At 46.8% G+C, this 12,301-nt stretch overlaps 1 protein-coding gene across 2 annotated transcripts in view; it reads left to right on the top strand.

Moving 5' to 3' along the window:
* Positions 1–601: 601 nt before the first annotated feature.
* The window catches only part of Arhgap39 (Rho GTPase activating protein 39), a 98,041-nt gene continuing 86,341 nt past the window's right edge, over positions 602–12,301 (top strand). For both annotated transcript variants that reach the window (XM_041671995.1, XM_041671996.1), the window contains exon 1: positions 602–790. The gene's annotated coding sequence lies outside the window, so the exon portion shown is untranslated. The remainder of the gene's footprint in view (positions 791–12,301) is intronic.

The raw sequence follows: 12,301 nt of genomic DNA on the forward strand, positions 1-12,301 counted from the left end.
AATAAAAATTTCCAAAGGGCCAAGGAGATAGCTCAGTGGGTGAAAGGGCTCGCTGTGCAAGTCTGAGGATGGGAGTTCCATCCCTGGAACCCACGTGGAAGGTGCTGTCCTCTGACTTCCACACGGGCACCATTGGCATGTGCGCGCGCACACATGATATACAACACACACAAAACAAAAATAGAAAACGGAGCACATTTAAAGGCCGTGTCTGAGTTACCACGAGAAATAGCTAAGGAGATAAAAGAAGGAAAATCATAAAGGGAAGTTAGAAACATGGAGTACGGCAGGGTATTTTAGACAATGGCTACCTTTCCAGAGTCAAAGAAGAGGTAAAGCTCAGGCTCAGAAACACCCGCAGGGTTAGAACTAGTAAAGTCACGCCACACCCACACCAGGACACACCTGAGGTGACCCAGACCGCCCGAAGTGGGCGGGTACAGGTGAGAGCAAAGCGACCGGCTAGTGCGGCACTGGGGGCGGGGCCTCCGACAGAGGCGAGGCTCGCCCTTAGCTCCCGAGGGGCTGCGCGGTGGCGCAGGCGCACTGCAGCCTCGCGGGCGGCGCCCCCTGGTGGCGGCAGCGTCCTCGCGGGGGCGGAGCCGGAGGCGGGGGGTTGCGCTTGGTGACGGGGGACGCGCGGCCGCAGCGCACTGGACCAGCGGCAGAGACCCAGGACGTGGAGCGCAGACTGCGGCGGCCACGGCGGCCGGGAGCCGCTGGGAGCTGGGGCACAGCGTGCGGTCTGTGATGAGGGGCTGCGGCGGCGCGCCGGGCGCAGGGCCGGCTGGTGAGAGCGCGGGAGGTGGGCGGCGCGGGCCGGGAAGATGGCGGAGAGGCCTCGCTGCGGCCCCACGGCCTGGCCCGGGCGGAGGCCCCCAGTACGGTCGTGCTAGGAATCGGGGCCCCAGGTGACCCGGTCGGGGAGGGTCCGCGCGTGGGCGCCGCCGTCGAGGGCCAGGAGGTGTGAAGGCGGGTTTGCGTGAGAGAACCGACCGGAGGGTGGGTGTGAGAGTGCCATGGTCTGCACGCGTGCCCGGCCTTTGGATGGGTGTGAGTGAGTGTGTGTCCCTGCCCAAGATAGTTGCTCTTTGCTTGAGGTGGCTGGGATTGTGATGGCCCTGAAGGTGGGTGTGGGGTGTGAGGGTGCCTGGCCTGCAGACAGGTGTGTGGAGGCAGCCCGAGGACAGGTGTGCATTCTGTGGCCAGGCCCCGAGCCGGTGTGCATGTTCCTGTTCTTCCTGCTCGCTGGGCTCCGTCCGTTTGCTCTATATAGTCGGGGTGGTGAGCGATGGTGCTTGCCGGGCGAGGATCTTGCGGGCCAGGCTTTGTCCGCAAAGCCCGGGAGTCTGTGGGCGTCTCTGGGTCGGGTCATGGCTTGCTTGCGCGTGGTGCGCCCTGGCTTCGCGGCTGGGCCTCTGCGGCAGGCTCGGGTGGACCTTTACCCGGCCTTTCGGTCTTGCAACTCCCTGGGCGCCTGCTGTTAGCAGGCGTGGGGTGGGTGGGGGCTGCGAGCCGGCAGGCTGTGCGTCCCGGCCAGGCTGTCTTTATTTTAAAACGTGCTGCCCGCTTCGGGCGCGGCAGCTGTGGGTGTGTTCCATGCTGCTGCTCACCGCAGCTGCTGTGGGCGCTACGCAACCTTTAGCCGCAAAAATGCGGCTGGGCCCCCTCCCCCTTCAGTGTTGTTCGGGTTGGCCAGGCCTCCAGTGACCTCTGCAGAAAAACGTACAGTTGCGAGGCTTCAGTTCCTCCCGTGGTGCAGACAATACGGACGTTTGTCTTTGGGAGCTAGGGAGGGCAATTGAGCACTGCGTCCTGGGCGCAGTCTGTAAACAGCAGGTGGTTTTGTCCACGGCTCCCCCTTTTACAACGAACGAGGGGGATGGGGGTTAGAAAGAGGAGAGGTGTGACTGGATCGTCAGGAGAGCCAGTCTTTAAGGGAGGGATTCAGACTGCCTAGGAGGTAGTGTAGAGGTGGCTCCTTCCAGCTTGTGGTCTAATCAGCTGTCTTGCCCAGAGGCTGGAGCAGAGTGAAAATGAGTGCTGGTTCTGGAGCCAGACTGACCGCCCTTGAGTCATGACTCCTCCTTTACTGGCTTTGTGGTAATAGGTAAGGTCTCTTTGCCTTTGGTTTCTTGGCTGTAAAATGGGTACACTAATAGTACTGGTCTCACAATGCTGTTGTGAGGACTCTGTGACTTAAGACTTGTAAAATTTTCACACCTGGAAGTTTGAGTGTCTGTCAGGAACCGTTCTTGCTACTAAGTTGCAGGCTGTCAGGGTTAGGTGTGGGTTGGATTGGGTGCTACAGAGTGCGTAAGCTGAAACATTTTTTTTTTTTGTTTTTTAAATTTTGATTTAGACAGGGTTTTGCTGTGTAGCTCAGGCAGGTTCCAAACTCATGATCTTGTCTGGCAAGCATTGCCATGCTTGACTTAAAACATCTTAATTGTCTTAGTTGTGTGTATGTGCGCGCGTGTGCACCAACACTGGCATATAAAGGTCAAAGGGTAACTTTTAGGAGTTGTTTCTCACCACCTACCATATGGTTTCCAGGGACTGAACTGAGATCAGAGTGCCTTTTCACACTGAGCCATCTAGCTGGCTGGAAGCAAATTGTTGTAAGGGTAAAACAACCTATTTCATACACTTAGATAAATTGCATAGAATTTTTTTTTTTCAAGACAGGGTTTCTCTGTAGCTTTGGTGCCTAACCCGGAATGCATAGAATTTTTTTTTAATATTTTTTATGGTTTATTTAACTTTATTTCATGTGCATTGGTGTGAAGTGTCAGATCTTAGAGTTACAGACAGTTGTGAGCTGCCATGTGGGTGCTGGGAATTGAACCCGGGTCCTCTGGAAGAGCAGTCAGTGCTCTTAACCACTGAGTCATCTCTCCAGCCCCTGCATAGAATTTTTTAAAAAGTATTTTTGGAAAGTAAGCAAGCATCTCGTGAACTACCATAGACTACCACAGTACTAGACTGGGATAGATGAGATGGTGTTGCCAGAAAAAAAAGGTGTATGCAGTTCCTGGATATTGTGAGTCAGGCCCACAGGGCCATTGTGTACTTTATGGTGTTGCCTTTAAGAGAGGTAATTTTAGGGGGCTGGAGAGATGCCTCAGAGGTTAAGAGCACTGACTGCTCTTCCAGAGGTCCTGAGTTCAATTCCCAGCAACCACATGGTGGCTTACAGCCATCTATAATGAGACCTGGCGCCCCCTTCTGGCTTGCAGGCACACGTGGAAGGAATGCTATACACATAATATAATAAATAAATAAATATTTTAAAAAGAGGTAATTTTATTAAAAATGAATTTTGACACTCAAGGTGTCAGTCACAGAGTGAGAGCTTGGCGTCACTTGCACAGTACGTGCCTTGGTGGGTGGGTGAGTTACTGGAAGACGAGACAGGTTGTGAAACAAAGTAAGGGGGATTACCACGTTTCCCAAGGATCTCCTTATCACTTTCCCCTCTTTATCTCAGATTTACTTTGTGTGTGTGTTTCAAGACAGTTTCCCTCTGTAGCCTTGGCTATCCTAGAACTAGCTTGGTAGACCAGGCTGGCCTCACACTCATGGAAACACATCTGCCTTTGCCTCCTGAGTGCAGAGATTAAAGGCGTGCGCCACCACTGCCCAGTAGATTTATTCTTGAGAATGGTAAAATTTCAGTTATACTCTGATAGAAAAATGAAATAAAGGCTTGAGATTTGAGGCACTGACAATGAGGGTGTTTGATTTTTTTAGAATAGAGTGTCTAGCATTTGGGAGAGGAAAGTAGGAGGCCAACCTGGGTTATAGGAACCACTTGAGTTATATGAGACCATGTCTTTAAACAAAAGAAAAAAGGTAGTCCCGTTTCATTCTGGCCTCTGCCATATGTGTTCTGGGGCAAAGGTCATGGATTAGGAGTTACACAGAATGCCACAGTGCCACAAAGCATTGCTCATTAACGTAGACTAGATGTGCATCCATGCACATGCAGGGACAGACTGTCTTAGCTACCAACTCAGGAGGCCTTTTTCCATTGTTTCCATTCTTGCCTCCCCAGATAAAATTTTTACCCTTTCAGGGTAGTGGTGGCACACACCATTAATTCCAGCACTGGGGAGTGGGGGTAGAGGGCAGAAACAGGTTGATATCTGTAAGTTCGAGGCCAGCTTGATCTACAAAACAAGTTACAGGACAGCCAGGGCTGTTGCACAGAGAAACCTTGTCTTGGAAAACCAAAGGGAGGAAAAAAGAGAGAGAGAGAAAGAAAAACATAAATCAAAAATAAATCTCTGTTCTTAGTATTGATCTCCCTGAGGTTCCTATGCCACCTGGTTCCTTCTCTCACTGACCCTTAAGTTACTCCCAACTTTATGTCCCTGTGCCCTGTGATGAATCTGACCTGGGCTTTGTCCTTGGGCAGCTTTTGTCATCCTGCTGGGAAGTTTTTCCTCACTTGGCTTGTAGCACTGCCCGTGTCTGCTTCTACAGCAATCAAGACCTGAAACCCTGTGGCTGACAGTTACGGGATGTGTCTTCTTGAGCTCAAGCAGGTCAGCTGTGCCCACTGTTCTGTCCATCTCTGAAGTGTGATACTGACATAGGTGACCTTTATTGTCATCTGTTGTGAGTTATGGTGATGCGAATTGCTCTCCTGTGTCTATTGTCTTGTGATGAATCCATACTAATCTTTTTGCAGTATATGTACTAAGAAGATCCTGGCATCATCTGTTTTGTTCCTGTGTGTATGTGGTTTTTTTTTTTAAATATTTGTTTATTATGTATACAATATTCTGTCAGTGTGTGTGTCTGCAGGCCAGAAGAGGGCACCAGACATCATTACAGATGATTGTGAGCCACCATGTGGTTGCTGGGAATTGAACTCAGGACCTTTGGAAGAGCAGGCAGTGCTCTTAACCACTGAGCCATCTCTCCAGCCCCAATGTGTGTTGTTTATTTATGTATTATGTATACAATATTCTGTCAGTGTGTATGCTTGCAGGCCAGAAGAGGGCACCAGACCTCATTACAGATGGTTGTGAGCCACCATGTGGTTGCTGGGAATTGAACTCAGGTCCTTTGGAAGAGCAGGCAATGCTTTTAACCTCTGAGCCATCTCTCCAGCCCGTGTGTTGTTTTTGATTGTGGTACAGCTTTTTTTTTTTAAAGTTTTTAGTGGCAAAATCATAATAGCATTAGAAATATTTTCCAATATTCCATATAAGTTTTCCCCAAGCATTGCTTTAAATTGAACAACTAATCTATGTTACTTGTTACATAAGTACTTGTTACTATGTTACTTGTACATGCATTTTAGTGCTACAAACATGGAGGTTGGAAGGGAGGCAGGCCAGACATAGGTTGAGGATGTGGCGCAGTTGTAGAATGTTGGCCTAGTATAAACAAAGCCTGAGGTTTGATTCCTTAACATCCCATAAAACCAGGTGTGGTGGCACATGCCTGTAATCTCAGCACTTCTGGGAGCTGGAGGCAGGTGGATCAGAAGTTCAAGGTTATTCAATGTTACCTGACAAATTTGAGGCCAGATTGGGTTATATGATACACCTTGTCAAGTAAAGAAAAGAAATAAGCCAGCAGTGGTGGTGCACACCTTTAATCCCAGCAGAAGCAGGCAGATCTCTGAGTTTGAGGCCAGCCTGATTTGCAGAGTGAATTCCAGGACTACACAGAGAAACCCTGTCTTGAAAAAACCCCCATCCTCCTGCCCAATAAAAGAGAGAGAAAGAGAAAGAGGGCCAGAGATGGCTTGACTTTAAGGCGTCTACCACCAAACCTGATGACCTGAATTTATCCCTGCTTCCCACCTGGTAGAAGGCGAAAAATGACGTGGCAAAGTTGTTCTCATATTCACATGCATGCGGTGGGATGCACATTCACATGTGGACATACATGAGCGAACAAATAATAAAGAAAGAAAAGCAGACCAGGTGTAAAGTCACTTGTCTGGATGATGCAGTGCTTATGACCAGAGCTCAATCCTTGGAGCCCACATAAAGGTAGGAGAGACTCAACTCTAGAAAGTTGCCCTCTGACTACTAATGCCAAGGTTTGCATATCTCCTTCTCCCCCTTCCCCCCCCTCACATACACACACAAATAATAGAAAATAAATAAAATTTTAATACTGGGGGGTTGGATGGCTCAGTGGTTAAGAGCACTGGCTGCTCTTCCAGAGGCCGGAGGACTTGTGTTTAATTCCCAGCACCCACATGGCAGCTCACAACTGTTTTTAACTCTAGTTCCAGGGGATTTGGCACCCTTATGCCAATGCACATAAAATAAAGTTAAATAAATTAAAAACAATTTAAGACTGGGGCGATGGCTCAGGGGGTAAAAGTGCCTGCTACCAAGTCTGATGATCTAAGTTCAATTTCCAGGACTCACACAGTGGGAGGAGAGAACTGACTCCCAGAAGATGTCCTCTGATTTCCACATGGGTGCCTTGGCATGCACATGCCCACATGTGCATATATAAAATAAATCGTGTGTGTGTGTGTGTGTGTGTGTGTGTGTGTGTGGTTAGAGACAGGGTTTCTCTGTGTAGCACTGGCTGTCCTGGAACTCACTCTGTAGACAGGCTGGCCTTGAATTCAGAGATATCCCCCCCCCCCCAGGATTAAAGGCAGGCACTACCACTGCTGACTGTGTTTGTATTTTTTTTAAGTCAGGTTCTTAGCCAATCATGGTAGTACACTTCTTTATCCCAGTACTCTGAAGGTAGAGACAGTGGATCTCTGTGAATGTGATGCCAACCTAGTCTACATAGAGACCCTGTCTCAGGGAAAAAACAAAAGCAAAAAAGATCCTTACTCTAGCACTGGCTGGACTAAAACTCACAGAACTCCACCTGCCTCTGCTGCTCAGTGCTGGGATTAAGGACATCTGTCACCATGCCTTCTCTTTTTTTTTTTTTTTTTTTTTTTTTTTGGTTTTTCGAGACAGGGTTTCTCTGTGGTTTTGGAGCCTGTCCTGGAACTAGCTCTTGTAGACCAGGCTGGTCTCGAACTCACAGAGATCCGCCTGCCTCTGCCTCCCGAGTGCTGGGATTAAAGGCGTGCGCCACCACCGCCCGGCCCATGCCTTCTCTTTTTAAATAAATAAAAAATATAATAGAAAAAGAAGCTGGGAGGTGGTGGCACACACCTTTAATCCCAGCACTCGGGAGGCAGAGGCAGGTGGATCTCTTTGAGTTTGTGGCCAGCCTGTTCTACAAGAGCTAGTTCCAGAACAGGCTTCAAAGCTACAGAGAAACTCTGTCTTGAATATCAAAAAACAAAACAACAACAGTAAAAAACCAACCTTTAAAACAGGTCCGGTGAGATGGTTTAGCAAGTAAAGGCACTTGCTGCTAATAAGCCTGATGACCTGAGTTCAATATATACATGGTGGAGAGAACTGATTATCAAAAGTTGACCCTGAGGGTCAAAAAACCAAAACCAACAACAAAACCTTAACAGAATGAGTGAAAGGCCAGACAAGTTCTCTAGACTAGGGGTCAGGAGTTATAATCTATTTGTAGACACTTCCTATCTTTCTGCACTTCCCTGGTCTCTTTTGGCAATAAAGTTTTATCTATACTAGCCAATCCTGTTCATTTTTGTATTGTTTTGGTTGCTTTGGCAGAATTGAGTCGTTGTGATAGGCTACTTGTGTATTTACAGAACTGGCTTGCTTTCCTAGAAATTTCATGGGCAAACGATTGCATGGACTATAGTGATGAGGAAAGATGTAGTTCATGGGTTGCTTTTGCCTCTGCCAGAGTTCAGTGGGGGAAAGGAAGGATAGCATAGCATTGTAGATAGGAGTTTGAAGTTTGGAAGCAAAGGCACAAAAATAGGGTATAGATGGTGTATAGGGCTTAAAAGTTTGTGCAAAGAATAGGAACGCTAGCCAGGCAGTGGTGGCGCATGCCTTTAATCCCAGCACTTGGGAGGCAGAGGCAGGCGGATCTCTGTGAGTTCGGGATCAGCCTGGTCTACAAGAGCTAGTTCCAGGACAGGCTCCAAAGCTACAGAGAAACCCTGTCTTGAAAAAAACAAAACAAAAAAGAATAGGAAAGCTGTGTGGTGGCACATCTGTATCCCAGCACTGGGGCCCAGAGTGAGGATGAGATGGGGGAGGCTGGAGGAGCAGGAGTTCAAGGCCATTTTAAGAGCTTACTTCTTGCTCATATTTCAGTTGCTTATAACCTTTTTCTCCAGACTAGGCCAACTGCTTCCGTGGTACATGTTTTTATGACAGTCAGGTAGTAAGAACTCACTGTGTCTAGTCAAGCTTCGTCTTGAACTGGTTGCTCCGCTTCTGTAGGCCAGAGCAGGGTAGGAGGGGAAAATGTAGACTGGAGACATAATCATGGTTCCCTAGAAATTGAGTCACAGTGCTCCCTGCGATGTGGAAGTGAGGTGTAGCTAGACTTAGATGGCTTCTCTCAGCCTGGGATGGTAGTCAGTCCATCTGCACACAGAAACCTCTAAGATTCTCATAACCTCACCTCCCTTTCTTCAGACTTTGTCTCTGTTATTTGGGACCCCACGTCTGCTTAGTTACTAGTGGCACCCTTGGCCTTCACCCCCCCCCCCTTTCCACATTGTTGCTTTTATGTATCATCCAGTGGTGATTTGACCCATTCCTCTCTGGCATTTGGCAGTATCAGGAGCCATTTTTGGTTATCCTTCTGAGAGGGATGGCCAGGGACTTGTGAAAACAGAGATGATGATAAAGTATATCCTTTTGTCACCCTGTGTTCTTCTTGATTTCCAGTGCCTCCTATGCTGCGCTCTGCTACAGCCCCGAGTGTCTCCTGGTCTGTTGTTCTCACCTTGACAACTGTTTGGCTACTGCTCTAAGCTTTACTTTGCATTGTGGTTCTTTTTTTTTTTTTTTTTATTTTGGTTTTTCCGAGACAAGATTTCTCTGTATATCTCTGGCTGCCCTGGAACTCACAGAATCCACCTGCCTCTGCCTTCTGAGTGCTGGGATTAAACGTGCATTTTGATGTCTTGTTGCATCTGATCTTTAATGTCAGTAAAGATAGGTGAGTAGGAGCTGTGATTATCCTCAGTGTTAGGAGATTGAAGGAGTGATTCTCATCTCTTCTGTCTTGGCTGCTTCCAATTAATTGGGGTTTTTCTTTTCTCTTACTTTCTGAAGTTTAGCCTGTTTGATTCTCGGTACATTTGCTTTATTTTGCTTCCTAAACTTTTTAATTTTATTTATTAATAATTAAAACAGATAATATAGTCACATGGTAGAGAAGCATGCAGGTACTTCATGGAATCTTCTGGTTTCTTTTGGAGCCTGGTTCCTTGGAGGTGGGTGACCAACCTTTCCTACAGACACTTTGAAAGTACTGTTGTATATGCAATCTTTTTCCTGCCCTTTTTTTTGAAAATGTTTCTGATCTGTCTTAGTCACTGTTCTTTTGCTTTGAAGAGACATCATGTCCAAGGCATTCCTTATAAAAGAAAGTGCTTAATTGAGGGCTTGTTTACAGTTTCAGAGGCTTACAGCATGGTGGCATGAATGGTGCTGGGTCTGTAGCTGAGAGCTCTGTTGTGATCTGCAAGCCAAAAGAGAGAACCTGGGCCTGGCATGGTCTTTTGAAACCTCAAAGCCCACCCCTAGTGACATACTTCCTCCAACAAGGCCACGCCTACTCCAACAAGGCCGTACCTTCTATTCCTTATAATCCTTTCAAATACTGCCATTCCCTGGTGACGAAGCATTCAAATATATGAGCCTATGGGGCCATTCTTATTCATACCGCCACATAACCCTTGCTCCTTCATCTGTAATGGCAGGTTATACTGTATCAGTACTTTTTCCAGTGCTGAAATGGCTATGTGGTATTCTGTAGTAAGGGGACATGTTGTAATTTATGTAACTAGCTCCTGCTAGTGAATATTGGGAAATTAATTAAGGCATTAGGCACTTTTGCAAATGTATGAGTGTGCCTAGAGACGCTCCTTGAGAAATAGTATCTATTTCTTTAGTCAGTCATTCTATGATCTAGTTTTATCATCTCTTTGTTTGTTTGTTTGTTTTTCCTGAGATAGTGTATTCCTGGCTGTCCAGGCTGGCGTCAAACTCAAGAGATATCAGTCTCCTGAGTGCTGGGATTAATGGTGTGTGCCATCACTACCTGGCTCAGTTTTATCTCACATGTCTTCAGTTCTGTACTTCTTTTGGACATTTGTTCTCCCATTATCTGTCCCTTTATGTTTTAAATATTGTAGTTGATCAGAAAAATGAGTTTCTCCACTGGAATTGAGTTCACCTTTTTGTGTTTTCTTATGGTTAAGAAGGGGAAGCATGGGCATTGAGGTGGCTTAGCAGTTAAAGATGCTTGCTGCCCTGTAGGTAGCACAGCTTAGAGTAAGCATTGGAGAAACCAGTATTGTCAATCACGTGGGCTTGTTTCCTTCAACAGAAGGAAATGAATAATGCCTGGTCACCTGGAATGCCAGCACGAAAAATAACCAACAATCTGGTGATTCTTTGCTATTTTATTGGAGCCAGCCTCCCCCTGAATCCCAATATCCTGAGCACTGTTTAGACCCTATCCTGAAGTAATAGAATACGTCCTTATGAAAAAGGTCCCACATATTTTGTTCTCTCCACCAATAGAATGGATCCTTATGCTTATCACAGATCTTCCTCTAGGTCCTAGCCCTGAGCTCTGTTTTATCAACCAGTGGAACCCATTCATATTGTAAAGGTCAGAGGTCACAAGTTACACTGTGTTGAAATGTTTAAGAAAAGTAAACTATGAGGCCAGTCTCTGGAAAGCTAGGACCCAATGTCTGCACCTCTCCCAGATAGTCCCCCTACGGGCCGTGAGGCTTGCAGTGGGTGGGGTGGGGTGGGGGTCCCCAACACTGCCAATCCCGAGAACATGAGTATAATCCCTGGAACCTACACAGTGAAGGAGAGAAACCAAAAAGTATCTTCTGACCTGCACTCACGTGCTAAAGCATGTACACACAGGTGGGCAAACATGCACACACATACAGTAAATAAATAAATGTGATAAAAAATAAAAGAGGAAAGCACACTTCCTGCACAAAAGGTGGCCATAATAGTCATGGTAGCTGAAAGTGGCACAACCCATAATGTCATCAATGGGTAGATGGACAAAATGTGATAGATCCATAGCAAGGGTATTATTTGCCAATAAAAGAAATGAGTTATTAATTCCTGTTATAACATACATGAACCTTGAAAATATATGCCTAGCCAGGGGTGGTGGCGCAAATCTTTAATCCCAGCAGTCAGGAGGCAGAGGCAGGTGGATCTCTGTGAGTTTGAGGACAGCCTGGTCTACATAGGGAATTCCAGGACAGCTAGAGCTACAGAGTGAAACTCTGTTTTGAAAAACAAACAAACAAAAAAGAAAATACTATGCCTAGTGAAAGAAGCCAGACATATATATATGATTTTATTTATTTGACTTTTTTTAAATTTTTGGTTTTTTGAGACAGGATTTTTCCATGTATCCTTGGCTGTCCTGGCACTCGCTCTATAGACCAGGCTGACCTGGAACTCACAGACATCCACCTGTTTCTGCCTCCTTAGTGCTAGGATTAAAGGCGTGTATCACCACCACTATTTGGCTTTTTGCAATAGGTTTTTGCTATATTGTCTAGGCTGGCCTCAAACTCAAGATCTCCCACCTCAGCCTCCTAAATGCCCCAACAGAGACCTAGACTGTCTCCTTTACCTCTGGGTACTAGAGTTTCATGTGTCAAGAGAGACTGAAGTTGGAGTGAAAGCAAGCAGGCCTGGCAATCGTAGAACCAGGCACTAGGACTCTGCCTTACCCATTGAAAATGGTTCTGCTCCCGAACCAGGACTGTTCTTGGCTAAAGTGGCCTTGGGCAGGAAATCCCGTGCTTTCCCAGGAGTCAGGTGGGGCAGATGTACATCCCTACAGAGTATCCACAGGAGAATTTTTGGGCACCGCCACATTATCTCATCCAACTTTTAGAAACCAGAGCTGCTTCTAGTACTTTTGGCTAAAGGAACAAGGATTTTCTCTCTTGGCCTCTTGGTCCTTGGCTCCCTTCTGGTCCTCTTGCCCTCTCTTTTCTTTTTTCTCTCTCCTCTTCCTTTCTCACTTTTCCCTTTTCTCTCCTCTCATGCATGGCCTGGTTCAGTCTGCTGGCCGTGTCCAGTCCACTGCTTTCTCTCCCTGCTCTGTGCTCTTCCAGACGCCTCTGCTGTTCTCTCCCTCATGTCTACAATAAAAACCTTCTCAACTATAAAACAAGAAAAGGATAAGGGTT

The sequence above is a fragment of the Microtus oregoni genome, unplaced genomic scaffold (assembly GCF_018167655.1).
Source record: "Microtus oregoni isolate MIOR12 unplaced genomic scaffold, Mior012 000022F_ref0000154, whole genome shotgun sequence".
Taxonomy (NCBI): Eukaryota; Metazoa; Chordata; class Mammalia; order Rodentia; family Cricetidae; genus Microtus; species Microtus oregoni.